The 20341-nt window shown below is 30.6% G+C and overlaps 1 protein-coding gene and 1 long non-coding RNA gene across 2 annotated transcripts in view; one reads left to right on the top strand and one right to left on the bottom strand.

Moving 5' to 3' along the window:
* Window positions 1–20341, top strand: part of LOC116770856 (acyl-CoA:lysophosphatidylglycerol acyltransferase 1) — a 139308-nt gene that overhangs the window by 46756 nt on the left and 72211 nt on the right. The gene's annotated exons all lie outside the window — the stretch shown is intronic.
* LOC116771012 (uncharacterized) lies at window positions 9366–16708 on the bottom strand. Its single transcript, XR_004353570.2, has 5 exons — window positions 16194–16708; window positions 15567–15665; window positions 12465–12516; window positions 9932–10060; window positions 9366–9743 (listed from the first exon to the last, which is right to left on the bottom strand). It is a non-coding gene; the product is annotated as an uncharacterized LOC116771012 (long non-coding RNA).

The following is a 20341-nucleotide window of genomic DNA, read 5'->3' as shown; positions in this document are numbered from 1 at the left end:
GTCTATTCAACTAATAGTTTTGACTATATGGTAGTATTTCGACTATGGTCTCGAAGAATTTTTGCTCTATATTTTCTAAGTTTTGTGATCAGTATTGCTTTTCTGTTAGAAGTCTTATTGAAGGGTATAAAGAGTTTCAATTTAAAAAGAGATTCTACAAGCAGTACCTTCGAGGTATTCAAAATAGATTGATTTCTAACATAAAGAAATGTTACAGGGCTATATGTATAGTGCTATTATTTGTACAGTTTCTTAATGTTTTTTAATTAAGAGAACATATATGTAAATACTTTTATTATTTCTGGTTAGAGACATTCAACAAGGCGTAAAGAAAAAATCATGTTACGTTTTTATATTCCATGGAAACGAAAGATAGTAAATAATACTTCCTCAGACCCAATGGAGCATACATAAGTATAGCAGGAATTTTATTACGCTTTTATGGTCCCGTAAAACGCTATATAAACTCTCAGTAGACGGTCGCGAATATAAATTGAAGCGAAATGTATCGGTGTTCCGGATATTCTGTGTGGAATGTTTTATCTATTGGACGTAAAAATTTAAACTCCAGCAAGGTAGTAATACATAAGTCATTGGAGATATCGTCAAGATATTAATTGAGAAATTTAATACCTATCTTGTTTTGTACGTCGCGGAAGTGATGACATCATTGGACGTACGTAAAGTAATATTGCGTAATAATTGAAAAGGTGGCATGTGCCAGTACAAGTTACGAGCTAGAAAAACATCAAGAGCATTGGATAAGGAAAAATTCAGTGAAAATAGTAAATTTCGATACTGAATTAGAAACCAGTCAATACAAGCTGCAGTCGAAGTAATGTTTATTTGACATTATATATTTCGAAACGATGTTCTATATATAAATATCATGAGTTTATAGTTTAGTTAGTTAGTAAGTAAACTTTAGTCATTTAAGTTTCAACAACGGCCAGGACTGGAGTGTTTTTGTTTTGAAAACCAAGATTTCGTATCCTTAATACTCACCAGTGTCAAATAATCGTGAGAAGGGTTGCTTATTTCGTCTGTCTGAGCATGAGCGATGTATTCACCGGCCTGTGGCCGAGCTGTGACTATTACTATACAATATATGAAGCTATCCTACTTATAAAAGGTTCAATGATTTATGGAAGCATTATATTGTATTTCTTTCTCCGTTATTTAATATAACCATTCAGTATTTTTCTTCGTATTAAATGTTAAACATAAGTTGTTTAACGGTGAAGTCATATATATGATTAATCAGTGGATATATTTCCATGTTCATCTGTTCGGGATTTAAAAGTTTTAAATTTAAAAAGTTATTATTATAATTAAATATTTCATACATTTTCGTACCTCTAACATTTGTACTGTAACAATAACTTGAAATTTGACGTCCTTTCGTTTCATATTATCTAAACATGTCACACATATTTTATCACATGTACTCCATGGATTATAATAAATGTTCATATAAATTTATTGAAAGTAGCCGACGAATTTTTCAAAAAATATCACCGAATTATCGGCTTATTGTGTTTGAAAATAAAAGTTAGTTTCAATTGTGTTTACTTGAAGAAATATCTTTTCGTTTCGATACCAACATGGCGTTCTATCTCCGAGGACGGAATTCTCATCTCGTCTATACAAACTCGCTATCTGCCAGTTACGTTTTCTGTAAAGGAATATTTTCATCGTTCATTAATATGATGATTATGAGGCTAGGACTTTTTATATCGTGAAGCCTGTACAAATTTCGTTTAGTCAAATATAAAGTGTAAAATGAGACTCAAATAGCTAAACACCTTTAATATTTGTAATTGAAACGCTTTTTGAATATAAAATATTCTATTCCCAATACAATTTTCATTACGATAGACAGATTATATTTATGTGCTCTCGAACCCCGTGCACACTGGCACAGGAATGTTGAATGTAAAAATAATATTATGTACCTCAACATAATCATTTTCGGTAAATTGGTCGTGGAATGTGAAAACATTTAAGATGTGGGCATAACGGGATACGCTTTGTGTATATTATGTAGGTCTTGTTGATCGTCCGTTGCACTAATTGATTACGAAATTTATATATAAATTTTCGGTTTTAACAAATCACTCCTGGGGATAATTAAAAATTTATTTAACTTAATTAAAAACAGGGCAATGTTTAAGCATATATATTTTGTATTGCAGTGAACGTTTCAATGTTTGTTTTGCATTGAAGTGAAGACAGAAACAATTGATTTTGACGAATTGAACATATATTAATTGGATTTTACTTGTTTACGTGAGTATCATTGGGTTCATTAAAAATTTTAAACATTGCAATGGCATGTTTATATCTATGTATTTTGTCATGACATTCATTTCGTGGACAGTTTTTTTCTATTGTTTATTTAAAAAAAATGTTATAGAAAACAAAAAAATGTAAATTCTTTTTTTATTTATCAAACGCGTTTCGTATTTCTCTTCCTTCCAGCCTCATTTCATTGTGTCGTGTTATCATTAACCCGGGCTGGTCGTTCGGTGTCAATGTTATATAATTTTGCGGTTGTTCATTGGCTTGTGGTGATGGTTTCTTTTTTAATCAATTTTGTTTCCGAATGTACGCGGTGCGGATGTAACTCGTAAATAACAAGCGAATAATTACGGAGATAAATGAACCACTTTTAGTATATCATTGTATGGTTTCAGGTTAAACTTTAAACGCTCATTGTGTGTGCAATTTTCTTGGTATTCCAACGGTGTGAGAGTGAGGTTTTTGGTTGCAATACAGAGTAATTCTCAAACTATTCCATAGTGAATGCCTCTTTTCTTGCAGTGATTGTTTGAGAGAATTAAATGAGGTTCATTTGGTAGAACTGGTTTTTAATTTATTTTGAGAAACGCAAGGCCTCCGTGTGCCTCGCGTTACTAAAATGATATTACTGAAGTGAAAAAACATCGGACATAATATGATAATTGTAAATAATATTTATCCCAAGAATTTATACAGGTTTTTACACGATTGCCTTTAATCACGTTGTTGACTTTTAATCAAAAGTCTCACTTCTATATTCCGTGAAGACGCCGATGGGATAACACGGTGACAGGCTGGCGAGTTGTAGTAATTTCATATTTCCCGCATCAAGTTGCAGTTTCAAGTTAAATTCATAATAAAATTAAATCCGTTATAATGCCCATTAACATATTACTGTATAATATTAATATACTGTATTCAGTAAACATGTTGTGATACAATTATGTCAATCATTTCTTGAATCGGATCATTGTATTCGTGTGCTAATGACCACCTTAATAAATATTGACATCGAAGAGATGCTTTTTATTTCACCGATGTGATATTTTAACGTACTTTAAGAGAATTTAAATTTAAATTTTACTTATCTAACCAATTAGATCTGGCTCTTTGTTAAAAATTGGGGAAACTGAAATGGTTCAAACAATTAAGTATAATAAAACAATTAGGATGGATGCATCACTACAAATTCTTTACCTCGGAGTCCTTCAAAAGCCCTTTTTTTGCTCTCACTTCACACAATAGATCCCTTTTGTACCGTTGTTCGATATTTTACAACTTAGGGATACCATTAAAGGTATTAGGGATATCGATAATGTTCTATCGATAAAAGGTGATTTGATGTCCGGATCTTCGCCTTCTTATGATAATATAAATCATATTTTATTATTAAAAAATGTAAGTTGATTCAGCGAATATTATAAGGAATGAGAATAAAATGTATTATCTATATATATAGATAATACATGTATGTATATATTTTGTAGACGGTTGTGGTAAAGATATGATTCATGTTTATATTTACATACTTTACATTAAAAACATTCGTGATTTTATAAATAAATAAATTATTTATAGAAATAAAAAACCTAAAATAAATAAATGCAAAAAAGTCATGGATATCCAGGAGAACATATCGATATTTGTTTGATTGGGACTACCCTAAATACTTTTAAGACCTTTGTTCGGTTTGTATTTATAGAAGTCGTTTGACGTATCACTTGTCCCGACAAGTTGCGATGGAAGCGACAGGTCCGGACATGATCCCGAGGTGGAATAATATCCTTCGCTCTGATCTATGATAATGTAGTAAGCGGGATCCCAGGCGACTACTCGCAAGGTAAACTCTTCGACTCTTATTGATGGTATTACAATTCATCTTAAGTTTTCAGACGTCGAAGACAATACGGATGAGATGGTAAAAGTTTGTGAATAAAAACATTGATGAAAAAAATAAATTGCACTAAAAGATTTATTGAATATTGTCTCACTGGGCTTTCACACGAAATCGTACCACTAAATATACATCCTGATAATATTTGTTTGATATTTTAGTCATCGTCACTACGTATATTAACGTATATTATTGAAAATTACACGGATGAAGCTTCGTATAAACTATAAGCAAAAATTTATAATATTTATATTTTTATATAAATAAAGTATCTTTTGTTTTTCTGTATGAGAAAATGAATTATCTTTGTTTAAGATATTCCTTTGTTATATTCCTTTCTGTTTGAAATTGTTGCCATTTGCTATGGAAATAAAATAAAAATCAGTTAAATAACGTAGTCCAAATAAACGGCCTTATTAAATTAGTGATCTATATCTTCCAGAATCTTAGTTTTAGGTGCACTTTGATGTTGAATTAAGCGAAGCGTGGAGACTTAAAATAGCAAACATATATACTGAAAGCACAAAACCTTTATGCATAAACAAAATACATACATATTTAGTAATATAATATTAATTAATATGTTACAAGTTGAATATTACTATAAAGAATGCAATGTTTTAAAGATTTTTAACTCGGCTCGTTGTAGTGTAACAGTATCGTGCGATAAAATGGAGAATAAATTCACTTATCATATAATGTACGCTTAATTGTTATAAACCATATAATTTATTTTGTTTAAAACACGAAACCTTCTATATCAAATAAAATATTGAAAACAATCTGGCGGTTAAGAAAATTTTGTGAAACTATTTTGAACTATCGTTTCATAGTGTTTAGAATGATATTATTTTTATTTTATTTTAATTTCTACTTTAGACATTAATTTGTATTATTTTTTATGTAGTAATAAAAATGTTAAATTCATTAAGTTTTTTTATTGGGTATATAAATTTAAGTTAAATGTAAAATTTATGAATGTAAATTGTGAGCTGAGCGTCGGAGCTGTCATTGTTCTACACGGTGTGAGTGCGAGTGAGTGAGTTGTATGAGTGTGATCATTCAGAGGGACTTTCATTAACTCCCAATGGACTTGATGCTTGCTACAGATATTCTGTGTAGTTAGTGAGAAAATTTTGTGTTTGCATTTGAGTATTTTATACTATATAATATACATTAAACATATGTCTCTGATTATAAATAAAATTGAATTGTCTGTTTGTGATTTCATATTGCTTTTCAATAAACGCATATGGAACTATAAACGATAGACACATCAAAACTTGTTTTGTCTAAACTCTAGTACCTGGAACGGCTGCAACGATAGCGACGAGAATTTCACTCAATGTTAGGTAATGTCGTAAGGAGTTAGTTAGGCTACTTTTAATCGACGTCAGAGAGAAGGAAGTTCTCAATTCGTCTAAATGTTTGTATCGCTTTTAATTCTTCAAATAAAGGTCTATTTGTACAATAATTGATTTTAATCGAAAGGACATTGTCCTGAGGTAGTTTCATTGTTAAAAACTTAGGATCTAAATAAGGGATGTTAAATAAATTGAATGGACCTCATACGTAGTGTACGATAACGAGTGTATCAAATATAGTTTAATATGCGGGCAAAGCCGCAGGGAACAGGTGGTGTGTATATATACAAGTATTATATACATATATATTTTAAAACTAATTATTATTTTTTTCATATATGGAAAATCTCGAGTTGAATTTTAAAAATATTCATACAAATATATGATACGATTTGTGTATTTGTACTCAGACCATGATTTTTTAAACAATTTAAAGTAAAAAATTGAGAAAATTGTCTCCGACGTATAATAAGCAAACTTTCTATCGTGTTGGGAGCCCGCAAGCCACTTTGGAGCAGCATAACTGTTCTTTAAAACAGCAAACATTTTATTAAAACATTATAACGGTTACGGAGATTGCGTCTCAACTCATCAGAAAGTCATCTGTTCGAGGAAATAGTTGTCTGTTTGTGTGGAAGTGTACCTAATTTGATACGATCACTGTTATGAAGTAAAGTTACTCAATAATTTCTAAACATATTGTTTAAAAAATTATTTGTGCTGTTACGTCGTTATGCTTCTAGCTTTATAAATTAATTTTATTGACTTTTAAACGTTATTTCATATGTCTATTGTATTCCTAATCTTTATGTTCTAAGATTGCTTACTTAAATTAATTGATTAAATCTACGTTCCCAAATTATGCAGATTTCCTCCAAGCTAACAGCATCTGATTCTTGTGTTCGTAATATTTATATCTAATTTATTATATTTTTGTGTATAATTGTTAAGGGTGCGATTGTTTTGTCTTGTTAAGAAATAAAAAGTTTCTCGTTCCATTTTTCTTGTTTCGACTAACGTTGTATTTATTTAAATGAAACTAATATTTTTCGGATAAACTACGCGGATTTTTATTATTTAAAAAACTACATAATCCCGACGTTTCGGTTACTTTTCAGCAACCGTGATCACGGGCAGACGAGATGTGTGATCTAAGGAACAACGTTGTATTTTTTCAAATACATTTATTTGTTTATATGTTTTGAATGTTATGCATTTGTGAACGGAAAGTTTCAAATCCTTAGATTTGATCATTGCTTTGAACGCTTGTAAAGTTGTGTTAACAGCTATTATTGTACATTAATTATATTTATTATTTGAATGCTTCAAAGTTTGTCCACTCGTTTTATGGATTCTTTAGTTCCTAGAGAGCACTAAAACAAAGAATTGACAGTTATCTGTCACTTCTTAACAGTTTTTCAAATCTATTCCCTGTTGGGCGTCTGGGGAAGGGATCACACACTTTGATCTTGGATTGTTCAATTGCATAATGTATTTAATTGTTATGAATTATAACATCTAAGTGGTTGTTCGAATTTGACCTTCGGAGTCGATATTACTTACTGTATTATCGTTTGTAGGGCTTTTTCCTCCAAAAGGTATGAAACTTCGTTTGATATTTTAGGTGGAATAGATGACTTAGGTTATTTTAAAGGAGATTATAATCAATTCCAGGGGATTTCTTGGCGGTGGCTAGAGTTTGATGTTGAGATTGTTGTAATCCTCTCCCTGGGGTGTCCATTGATTATCCCCCGGTTTTTTCAACATTTGACGGCGTGGAACCGCTTGGGTTACCGCCCTATGAAGTACTTTAAGTCCCCATGTATGTACATCGTGTGGACGTGTACTGGCGATCCTGCGCCTTGCGCATCTTAGTGTTCTTTATAGAGAAACGTATCAAATCTTGCTAATCCTATGATACTGTAAAACTTATCTTCATTAAGAACCAGTGGATACTTTAAGGAAGAGTCTAAGCCACGAGTATTTTGACTAAAAGCCAAAATCTGTTTGAGAATCTCCTTCATGATTATATTGCCAGTAGAGCCTCGTCTGCGAAATATCTAAAATCTAGTTATAGATTCAGTTAGTCTTTATGAACATAATCTCCACGTCACCCACAAATAAACAGAGCTGAGTATAGCTGATATTAAGTAAAGTACTGGTTAACCTTATACAATAATGATTAATTCTTCAAGTTCATTTAACTAAAGTCTAAATTGTTAGCGTGCAATACAACTATAGAAAAACAACTTACTCATATTACAAAAAGTGGTAAAGCTTGTTGTAGATTATATTAAATTTCACCGAATAACCGTCCATACGAGCTAAGCTTTAGTCCTCGTCTCTGTGTCTGTTTCGTTCTTTAATATAATTCTAGAAATTTAATATATTCTGATAGCTCTTAGTCTGGAAAAGGATTTATTTTATGAAGGAATTTAGTTATTGATAAATTGTTGTGTGCGATATGAATTGAAACATGTTATCCAAAACATCGAAAGGTTTGAGTAGGAATTGACACGAGAATTGACTTTTGCATTTACATTTCGTACTGCGACGTATTTTACTATATTATTTATTATATCCTTATTCAAAATTTTAATTTAAATACTAAATGTAAGTAATATAGAAACATGAAACAGTTTTCACAATTACGTACAGTCATTACTTAAGATTTCTCATAATTATTTATCATAACTATTTTTACAATTTTAAAAGATCATATCTAAAACGTAAGTCACATGGCTAGTAATATTCCTTTGAAAACCAGAAGCCTTAATTCGTAATACAAAAATTATTAGAACTCTTTCAAAACACAATTACCAAGAATTGGTCGAACGAGTTAAGTTGCTTGAGTAATAAGACTAATCAATATTCGTACTGAAATAGGTTTGAAGGCATATCCGTTTATCTTTAAATGGTCATCAATAAGGTCATTGACCGTCGGTTAAATCGGCAATTAGTTTTAAATGATTAGTCACTGTACTTCGCCGTCCCTTAGTAAAACACTCACGTAAAAACTTTTGATCGTTTTATTGAACTCATGATTTCCGAATATTCTGGAATGCTAATGAGCTATTTACATTCAACCGATAGTCAAATTTATTATCGCTACCTGTTATCAAAGTCTTTAAATGGTTTTCGCATTTTCACTTTATTGTACGTGTGTTACTGAAGGTTTAAATAAAATTTCAGTTGCTTCATATTCAAGTGTAGTGTGAGAGAAAAGAGAGAATAAATTGCTTATCTATGTAAGTTTTTTTCAAGTGCGATAAACGTCTACCAGCTAAAACTTTAACCGAGGGATATTAAATCGATAACATCGAAATTAATCAAACAGCTAGCAGCGTTTAAATAACAAACAAGTATATTAATATATATTTAATGAATTATTTTCTATAATAATTATAATTGTAACCGCAAAGGAAACGAACTAAACAAACAATACATTTCGATATAATATCGAATATTTAACACACAACTGTTTTATAACAAACACGCTGAGTAACGATAAGTCCATTATATGACCCTGTGGTTTCGTGTGTGATATTTTAACTAGTTATCCTTATATAGTTAATATTAATAATTATAATTTGACATTTGATGTAGATAAATGTCATTAGATAGGAATAATATCAAATATTGTCCAGAACAATTCTTAAGTTAGACTTATCTATGACATCTTTTTCATAAAACACATTATGTTAGGGTTACGTACATATATTTTTGTGTATTTCTGATTGTTGTAGTATTTTAATTAGATTGTATCTAAAATAACTAAAATAACAAATAATTTTGTGAGAAAGATAAATAATGAATGTTATATTTAAAATATTTATAGATTAATTTTATACTATATTTTTGTCCATTATTCTACACATCATGATTAATTTAAATTATATTTAGAAATTATATATGCTGCATCCATTGATTGTTTGTCAAGTATTTTTACCACAATTATCCATAAATAATAGAATAGATTTAGGTGATAAAATATATACGTATATTTAGAACATGTTATAAAACTTTTGTATGCAAATATATTTTTTTTAACAAAAGCATTTCAATTCAAGTAAATCCAAGTGTAAGAATGTATGTTTGGTGCGTATCTATCGCCTTGAAGGTTTCCCGACGACCTGCGACACATCGCGAATAACAATGTAATGTGCGTCTCACGAGCCGGAACTCTAACAAAGAAAATAAAAATAATAAGAATAAAAATATTACAATATTTGTACGGAGCTATAAAATAACATGTGTTTCTTTCGTGTTTAAGTTTTTTTGTGATATTTTTATTCGATAGATCTTGACTGCTACTGTTTCTGTTGCAACGCACATCGTAAGTCGAACGTCGATATTTCACACGAGAGCTCACTTATTTAAGGGATCAGAGGTGCCGGCGACTGATTTATTCACGGGACCTCCCGGGAGTTATCCTTGACGCTACATTGGTGCTGGTCCTCTTCATTGTCGACGAACTTGGCATCGTAATTCCATACTGGATCTGAAAGATGAGAATTTTGTCATATTTAAACCCTCCAAAAATGGCAAGGCTGGATTAGATGAGTGTTTCAATGAAGGAGTATGGCAATGTAGAGAATATTAATGTTTAAAAGACGTCATAGTACTACTAATAACCATTTGAACGTTTTTTAATTATAATAAACTCTAAATTCTCTATGATAAAGGCCATCAGAAGCAACATAATATAATTACAACAGGCGCTCAAGATATATCTATACAGAAATAGATACAAATACATTGATGAATATGAATATTATATATAGATTTGTGTTTAATAAGGTTACAACACTTTACCAAAAACCGAATTCTTGGTGAAGAAGTCTTTGGATCAGCTAACGTTCAAAGTAATGTACATAAGTACTTCTGCTAATGGGTATTGAGTTTTAAACGAGCTTGCACTGAAACTATACTATGTACTATATACTGGTACTATTTGTCTCTTTAAGATCATCGTCTGTATATATTTAAATTATATATTCCCTTATAATTATATCGCGAAGATAAATATAGTGAACGAAAATATATTATTAAATGTATTTAATCTAAAGTTTATCAGATTTCAGTAGAGTTTTCATATCAAAAATCAAGCTTGTATTTATAATATCATTTAATTATTTCTGTACATTATTTATGAATAATGAATATGAATATACCTTGTAGTTTATACACAGAGTAAATTTCATCTAAATATTCATATCACATTCAGTTAAGCAAACTTTTGTTTGGCATACAAATTAGGACAACAAAACAACATATACACTGCTCTAGATTTTAGTGTTTCGATGTTAAACTATGAATTTTACTTGGCACGAGAAGAAATAATTCTTGCAATTTAAGTTGCGTGTTCCAAATCATTACAAAGAATTTTGTTAAATTTCTGATTCATTAAATGTTTTGATTGTAAGAAAATCAAAAAATATTTTAATGCTATACAGAAGGGTATTGTAAAAAATGTCTGTAAAACATATTCGTGTGTCGTAGACCTAATATATCAAGCCCGTATGAATAATGATCCCATCGTGAATATTTTGATGTCGAATATGTAAATTGAACTTAGCATGTACACGATTATACGTTGCTTATGAAATTGTAACTCTTTTGGGATTTGAAGGGTTGAAGGAGTTGTGTTGTTTTTGTACGCCTAATATAAAATATAACTAGTTTTGTAATAGTTAATAGTAACATTCGGTGTATCGAAACTGGAATGTATTTCGTAACATCAACAAATAGCTTTACGCTATAATAGTTGATTTGAAATTGGTATGAATCTGAAAATCATGAAGATGCTATGAATAGGATTGTCCTATTTTTAGCTCTTATTTGTATTTAATGATTATTTTCTTGGAATCCAAACAAATAAAGATGTTATTCACTTTGAATTAACCTAGAATTTATGATAACGGGCAATTTTAAGGAATGTGACAATGGAGAGATACGAAATTACTTCGAAATTGAAGATTAAGACCAAACCAAAGTGAAGAAATTTCTGTAATAAGATATATAGACATTGATTATGACGACTTTTAACATAGAAATTTATAGAATATTTAATACAAGACAAACCGTGTCAAAAAATGAAATACCTGTAAAGGGTTGAAACTCGCAGCATGGAAACGACTTCAAGTAGTCGACCATAGTTACAAATAACCAACAGAGCAGATGTCCTTTTACGATGCACTAAGGAAATTTATTTATCGCCTAGGTATTAGCGAATGAGATTGATTTGATGAAGACAGGGAACGACGCGGGCTGTAGCTATTCGGTTTTTAAAATAGATATCAGTTTTAGTATAAAATAAACATTTTGACTAGTTGTTTTTCTTTCAGTACTTGCATGATCAAATGATTGTAATGTGAATATTTTGTTGAATATCAGATGATTCCGATGATCTCAGATTCATATAAATAACTATACGTAAATTTCTAAAACATTTATATGTAGATAAACGTTTTCAAGGTGTTATTTGTCTTTTAAAACTCACGTATCGTGGTGCCAATAGCTTTCATATATTTGTCGGATTTCAAAATATAGCAATGAGAATTAAAATCGCATCAATTTTGCCCAGGCGTCTTTGTGGCATCATGTTATACAATAAAAGCAATTTAGTTACAAATGAGCTCACGGGCCACTTTCCCAGTGCGGCGTCCAGGTTGTAGGCGTGCCGGATAACTAACACATCCGTTTCACAATTGATTAATTGCGAACACTTGATAGAACGACGACCTATTTTTATTGGACGTAAACAATAACATTGTACGTGTTTCAATTCCCAATTATTTAATTTAAATTTGACAGCATTCTAATATGGAAAAAGTTGTGTTTTTAAGTTATCATATAATCAGTGGATATCAAACAGATTTTTGTGCTTTTAGTAAAATACTTACAATTAAAATCCAAATCAGGTCACAGCTATAAAGATGGTTGGTTCTGTTTACTCTGTAATTGTATTTTCAAAGTTAGTCTAATTGTTTTGATTTGACAACACATCGACCTAGTTCAGATGGTTTTGTTTTGCAACCACTGCAGTGTACTGCGGATCCTGTGTCTAAGTGAATTGAAAATGAATAATACAACATCTAATGGGAGGTTTGTTTAATTTAAACCGGACCGCAGTATGGCTTTTATTGTTCGTATACATAGCTGTAACTCATACTTTTAAGAACTTTTCTATTGATATACACTCACAATGGTGCTGTTGGAGAATAAAAGATATTTCATGAAATGAGATTTATTTCAACCTAGTTCGGACTTTCGAAATAAATAACTTTAGAATCGAGAGGACGTATCTTAAACATTATATATATTTAATCCAGAATAAGTAGTTATTTAATAAAAGCACTCAATCAATAGATTGATTCAGTGATATCCTTTAAAGTATCAAACAGTAGGGAAGTGCCAGTTAATCTTATTAGTACATACGGGTGTCCGATCATGACCTTAGCCAAGTCAATTGTTACGTTTATATTTTATTATAGTTTGACCAGCGATAAACTTTATATTCTGTACCTAGAACATATAATACTATAAAAAAATATATTGAATCATTGAAAATGTATACATTGTTGAATAATGATATAAAACAGGCAACGTTAATGTAAATTTTAAATCATTAGTCATTCATGAAATATGAATATAATGAGAATTAAATATCGCTTTTTAATATTCGGTATTACGACACTGAATTATCATCAATATTTTATTATCTTTATTTAATGTATTCATGAAGACAAACTCCACGGTGAATTGCAATGAAATATAGAATAAAGATAGTAGTGATATATCCAGATATTATACGCGAGAAAACTATTTCAACGTAAGAAAATACATTGCATGTCCGTATAAATGTGAACCTTAGTCTTCAGGAATAAGAACTATTTGACGCCAATGAATTTTACAGTAGGTACCGAGGTCGTACATCAAAACGCCTAGATAGCGCCAGTAACATACTATGAATTAAACCCACAGTGGACTTTACCGCTACGGCTCATATGATTGATGTAAATACCATTGCTTGTGAAGTAAGCGTCACTGTAACTGGTCAGCAATGTAAGTCAGCAATGGATCTGTCTTGTGATGATGCAGACGTATTATTGATGACAAGGAGGACGTGGGCGGTGCACACGTTAAGCAAATAAATGATTGTGACGGCGTCGACGAATTGTCGACAAATGCAGGCAATCCGCATTGTGACTGTACTGTGGGTTAGCTGGGAGTATATGTCATTGTAGCATTGTGACCAACGGTCCATTCAAGAACAGACCACAAATGAACACCGGCAGGGTCCTGTTATGGTGTATGTTGAAATGTGATAGATCTCGTGGGTAGTCGCCTAATTCGTTTATGCGTGGGACGTAAGTTTTTCCCAATGTCTAGATTGAATGTTAATATTGTATACATGTTGATTTTGTTATAGTTAATTAAAATTAGTTACACACGCATTGAAATAATTAAAAACTAATATTTATTTATTTTGTTATTATATAACAGTTCTTGATAAAGAATGAATTCAATATTCTACAGAATAAAATCATTTTTATGTGAAGTGAATATTTTTCTATTGTGTAAATAACACAAAGAATTTTCTTTCAATACTGTTTCAAAACTGTTGCGTGCAATATAGTATTATGAGATGTTTTGATCTTGTTATGAAATAACACGAATTATAAACTCATACAATAATTTATCAGACATAAGCGAGGGAACGTAAGGGTTATACGTATATTTAGATAGACACGTTATAATTTCCATTGTACCCTTCACCCTCATCAGAGATCCTGTTACTGAGGTATAGGGGTCAAATTGGCGTGTCAAATGGCCACTGTCGCGGATAAGCGTTCTTGTTATGCTGAAATTAATTACGCATACAAAGCGTTGAGTTCTAAATGATATGCCAGTTTTGTGGTCGTTCTTAAAGGTCCACAATATATGTCACAGTTAGTCCGTGTGTTATTTTTAGCAAATAGTTGGTCATACAGCCCTGTTTCTCGTTTTCTTATCCGCCCAATGAACATTTTCTACATTACTATTTGATATTGCAATGCATGTTTTAATTATAAAAGCTATTATGGTTTTGACAGAGCCAATTGTAATGTTGCTGTTCGTTGCGGTTTGTGATAGTTAGTTAAAATCAAAGAGAAACATAAATTAGAAAAGGATTCAATGAAATACGGACATTGAAGGTTAGTGAAACGAATTGCAAAAGGATATTATAATAGGTTTTATACATTTTTGGGATTATTTCTATAAGATCTAAGAGAAAGCGGTTACTGATTCTCAATCTTTCACGATCTCGTAGTTATTTATAAAGTAATTTTAATCTAACAACTCATCTTTCGGGACCAAGTGACCTTGTCAAATTGTAAAATTACCTGACGTTAGAGTAATTCAACACAACTGTAAACACAAATTGGTAAATGAGTCCGTCAAAGTCATCACAGACCGTCGTCAGTAAACATCTAAGTGGTTTTATCATTTGTTTGTGAAGTAAATTTCTCTTAATATCCCTCATGCTCTAAATGCACGTGTAACGGTAACTTAGACGGTTTAATGCGGGATATATACGAGTATGGAACGTCTGTAAGACTTTACTTCTTAGATATTTTGCTATCTCAGATTCTGTTATTCCTTAAGTACTTAGGTTACGTAACTTTAATGATTATTTAAATTCTCTATAAATAATGCTATCCAAGATTCTCGCGTGCAGTAATTTAAATGAAATTAAATTTTATTTTTCATAAAAAACGCGTTTCGTATTTAATACACCATCATCTCGTCTGCCCGTGATCTCGGTTGCTGTAAAGATATCGAAACGTCGGGATTATGAAGTTATAGAAAAAAAACGCGTAGTATCCGAAATGTTAGTTTCATTCACTATAAATTCTAAATACTAGAGGTATAAAATAAGATTTTTTCATGCTTATCTTGTAATTATAATAATTTACGTGACCGTCACGTTGTTCTAGATTACATTGACAGTGAATTATTACCTAATAGCGCATACAATTAGGAGCACGACTACAACGCGGCTAATAATCCCGTGGTATCTCGCGAACTGTATCCACTACGGAATCCTCGCCGCGATATTCCTGGAATTTACAATATGGTTGCTACATTATTAGATGCCGATGCATGTGGTTTTCGAGTTTTGTCTGGATTAATGGAATTTAACTGGATTAATTTAATATAATTTAGAAGACTTCAGAGCACTCGAAATCTAGACAGACAGATAACAGTTATAACAGCCAGTGCTTATTTATTATTTTTTCCACTACGAGTTTTCTTAAGTGTCTGTTATATTTTATGTGAGGGTTAATTGTCAATATATTTTTTTTAATTTTTATATTTGTCCGTTTGTTTTGATACAGCCTTATACCGACTACAAATTTAATATTTTGATGTAGTGTATTAATTAAGTAAAATTTTTGATTTTATTAATTTTATTCAAAATATAATAACGTCGAAAGTTCGGATAGTACACTATTATATGTTAATGGCGTTGTAAACAATATTTTTCAACCAAATACCACTTGCAAAAATTGTATTATTCATGAAACAATGTTGAATTATACACTATTCTTAGAAAATATTAAAGTCACAATGTATTCTGTACTTACATTCGTGTTTTAATGTTTGACATAAAATTCCATTGTTTGATTACATAGTGCCGTTTCGTACATAATGGCGATTTTTTTTATTACAATTTCATATTTGCTTAGTAGGATGCGCGCATCTTCGTTTCAGAATGTACAAAGAGATTTATGTGGAAGTAGCCTTTTGAAATGTCACGTGACACCATATTGTAGTGGGACATAAAATTTCCCCGGGATCGGAGCGAGAGCGTCGTCGGAACGAATTTTTGAATGTATCCCAAATTCTCCGCAACGTATAGACGCAATCGAATTTTCACGCTCAGTAAACTGTTGCTGTGTAGCGACGTTTGGGAGAAGAATATATTTGACAATATTCGCGATTTCCAGCATTGCTGGTACTTTACTGCTGTAAAATTTAGCGGCTCACCGTCCCAGGATAATAAAGTTTAAAGCATTAAGTGAAATACTATTATATTGTGAAATATATGTACATTTTACTTGGATATAAAATCTACAAGCAGATATTCTCAATACATCTGTTATATATCAATGAAGGTTATTTTTCTTGTCTATAATCTGTACGTACGTTGAGCATTTCTTTAATACTAACAATGACTAAAGCTAGGAACGTTCGCTGATAAATTCTAAGGATTATTTCTTACCTTAACAATTGTATAGCAATTGATATTTGCATAATCCTGAATTCGAGATCGATACTGCCTGAATAAACTAAATCACTCGGTACTTTCGTCTTCAATATCGAGCTATTTGACGTCAATATCGCCCCCGATGTGGACTCAGCAGCTTCGCTGTTTGCTCTGGAGCGACCGACGCCTTCTTTATATTCATGAAGGTGTCTTAAAAATATAATGAGTTCGTTACATCGGAATGACTTGATGTATACAGAATAAGAATATCCTGTTCGGAATAAAATCTATTTTTATTAATTCCAGATGATTTTTTTACAATATTTATTGATACAATATTTGATTTTAAAATGTAATCAAACAAGCAATATTGTTCAATTATTTCGATAGTTTATTTTAATATGGCGAGCTCTCTCTGTTGATTGACAGCTATTTTTCTTTGTTTAGTTTATTATATAATCAGATAAATATTCATTGGCATTCATCTTAGGCTATAAAATGATGTGATGATATGTGCGCGGTCTATAGGCGTTATAATGTTTAGTAGAATACACAACGAATTCTAGTTCAGTACAGAAATAGCCGTTTAAATATAGATTTCTAACAATATTTAGTTTGGAATAGAAAGTGACCACCCTTACAGTTCACGCATGCGTTGAATTATTTATTACCAACTCTCTAATGTCACTTCAATTTACTCAATGAAACGGGCAGGGGATACTGTCTAGGGTAATTTGGAACATAATAATTTACTACACACGACATATGTACGGTTAGTTGTTGATGACATAAGAGGGTCCGATTTTTACTCGTTATGTCATTTACAAATATTGCATTTCCTGTTCATATTATCTCCAGGATCTTACATATCGGTTCATATATAATGATTTAATGTTTAAATATTTTACCTTGTTATATATTTGGACACATAATGTTAATACTTAAACAATAAATGATTTAGGTTATTTTATGTTTTAGAAAACGTCGTCGCCGTCTGACGAGAAGGATAGTCAGAAAATTTCCTTATATTATAAGTTACATGTATATTGTAATATCCATAAATATATTACGTTTCTTTGATTGCCCTACGAATGTTTGTTCACAATTTGAGTTGATTGAAAGAATATCAATATTTGGCCGGGATTCATACACTTGAACGATTTTCATAATAATTTCTAAATTGTTTATTCTGAATAAATAGTTGAAGTTACAAACGAGGCTGGATCAGGAAACGAAACTGAACGTTGTTTGAGATCAAATATTTAATAACTTTCTTTCTGTATGTATTATATGTATTTTTGTATGGCATGTTTATAAACCTGGAACGCGTTAGGTGTGTGGTTAAAATTAATTAAATTCCGTTAATTTAATATTATGCTTTACGTATATATCAATTAATATAATACATTAAGTTCTGCTTGAGTATGTTTTGAAACAAGCATATCTATTTAATTGCCCTAGTTACTTAACATACATAAGTTATTTTAAATATAATTCTTTATATCTTTTTATTTTATATCAAATATCCTCGTAACATGTTCACATCAAAGTTATAAATCCTTTAATTTCTCTATGTAAGTGTATATCTAATGGGCGTGTAATTTTTATCGCCTCAGAGAGATTTAGTTAATCCTAACATTCGTTTTATTGCGGTGTCCTATACATGGGGACAGAAATACATTTTCAGATTACGCCGTTAAATATTTAAAATTCACGCGCATGTACAGCCTTTGTATATTTTTTGGCTTTCGGCCTAGTTTTACGAGATTAGTTGTACGATAAAAAAGGGCCAGTACTCCTGGGAGATTACATTTTTGGATTGCGATTTTTGGGAATAAAGTGCTATTCGATTGGTATTTGTTGGAATTGTTTTTTGAGTACATATTTTTTTATTGTTTCTTGTTTATAATTTTATTTTTGACCAAAGAAATTCAGAACTTTACACCTAAGAAGTAGGGCTGTTTTTTTCACTTTACCACTTCAGACTCTATGTGTAAAGATTTCTTGTATGCTTCAATTTCATTTAAACTAATGAATGTAACAGAAATTTATAATGAAATAGAATATTGTTTTAATTGAAGGAAAATTTTAGTTATTTGACAAATATTCTCTAGACGATATTTCGGCGAACAGTTATGAGGAAAGGATTAAAGCGCTGTTGGAATGGTTTACTTTCAAAGAATCTTAATTATTATAAAAAAATGTTTTATATAAATTTTCAGAGTCTAACGGAGTTAATTTATATCTTATAGATATTTTAGCATCATAGTTCACAGATATGAATTATAATTCCTAGACATTAAGCAGAGGGTAATAAAACGGCAACTAAGTATTCTGGATTCCATGGTACAGGGATCATTGTTCAGTATAAAAAATGTTAAATTTGAATAATGTCATATATTAAGCAATACTAAAACTAACTAGAAGCAATGTATAACAATCGTTGGACTTAAAATTCGATACGATTAAGTTATTTCTTTCATAACATGAATACTGACGTCACATTTAAAACAGCAGTTTTTAGTCTATATATATAATATTTCGTGTATTAGTATATAAAAATATTGGTAACCTTATCAGGACCCATTTTTCAAAAATTACTATCCGAAGGGGGAACAGCAAATATTTTAACATTTACTACGTATATTAACTACTTAAAATAAGTATACAGTATGTAGAGATTTTAATGAGATATTTTATACGGCAAATGTATAAGAGGATGAGACATAAAATACTATCATTAGTCTTATTGTACAGGATGTTTGTTTTATCTCTGGTTTATTGTATTTTTATTTACAACTATAGAAAGAATTACAATAGATACATTTTTATTAAACACTACCTTTCTAATTTACAATTGAGTTGACAAATTTTTTTTTAAGAACTACTTTAATTAACCAAATGTTTTTATTTTGTCATTTTATTTCATCTAGTTCTCAGTCTTTTCTCTGTCGTCTCGGGAAGGGAAAACCTGGTGAAATATCGATATTCAAGTTGATGAGTCAGTCTACTAGTAAGGGTGTGGACTCACGACTGTAACTAAATAGATGTTTTATACAAATAGTAATTTATTCAAAATTATAAACTATGAATATTGATTAACTATTTTATAATACGAAAACTTATATAATTGATATAGAAAAATGTATTGCTTGAATTTATAAGTATTTATAATTGAAGTAGATATAATGTTTGTGTTGTTAATCATTAGGAATCCCAAAAAGGAGAGCTAGGAAAAGTTATTTGAGGGAAAATTTTTGATGAAAGAAGATATTTGTAGGATTTTAAGAAAATATTTTTTTTGTGTATCATACTATAGCACTTGCTATTATATATTGTCTGTTTAATGCTTTGTTTCCAATGAAGTTTAAAAAGCTCATGGTCACTTGGCTAAGCATGATAATTTAGATATTTCAATAACGATATCATTTAATTCGAAACACCGTTAGTCTAGTCACAATTTATTTGATATTTAAATTATAATTAAATCCTGGAATATTGAGAGTCCACTCATATGTCGACCGC

Source organism: Danaus plexippus, chromosome 7 (genome assembly GCF_018135715.1).
Source record: "Danaus plexippus chromosome 7, MEX_DaPlex, whole genome shotgun sequence".
In the NCBI taxonomy this organism is placed as follows: domain Eukaryota; kingdom Metazoa; phylum Arthropoda; class Insecta; order Lepidoptera; family Nymphalidae; genus Danaus; species Danaus plexippus.
This window is presented reverse-complemented; position numbering and strand designations above follow the sequence as displayed.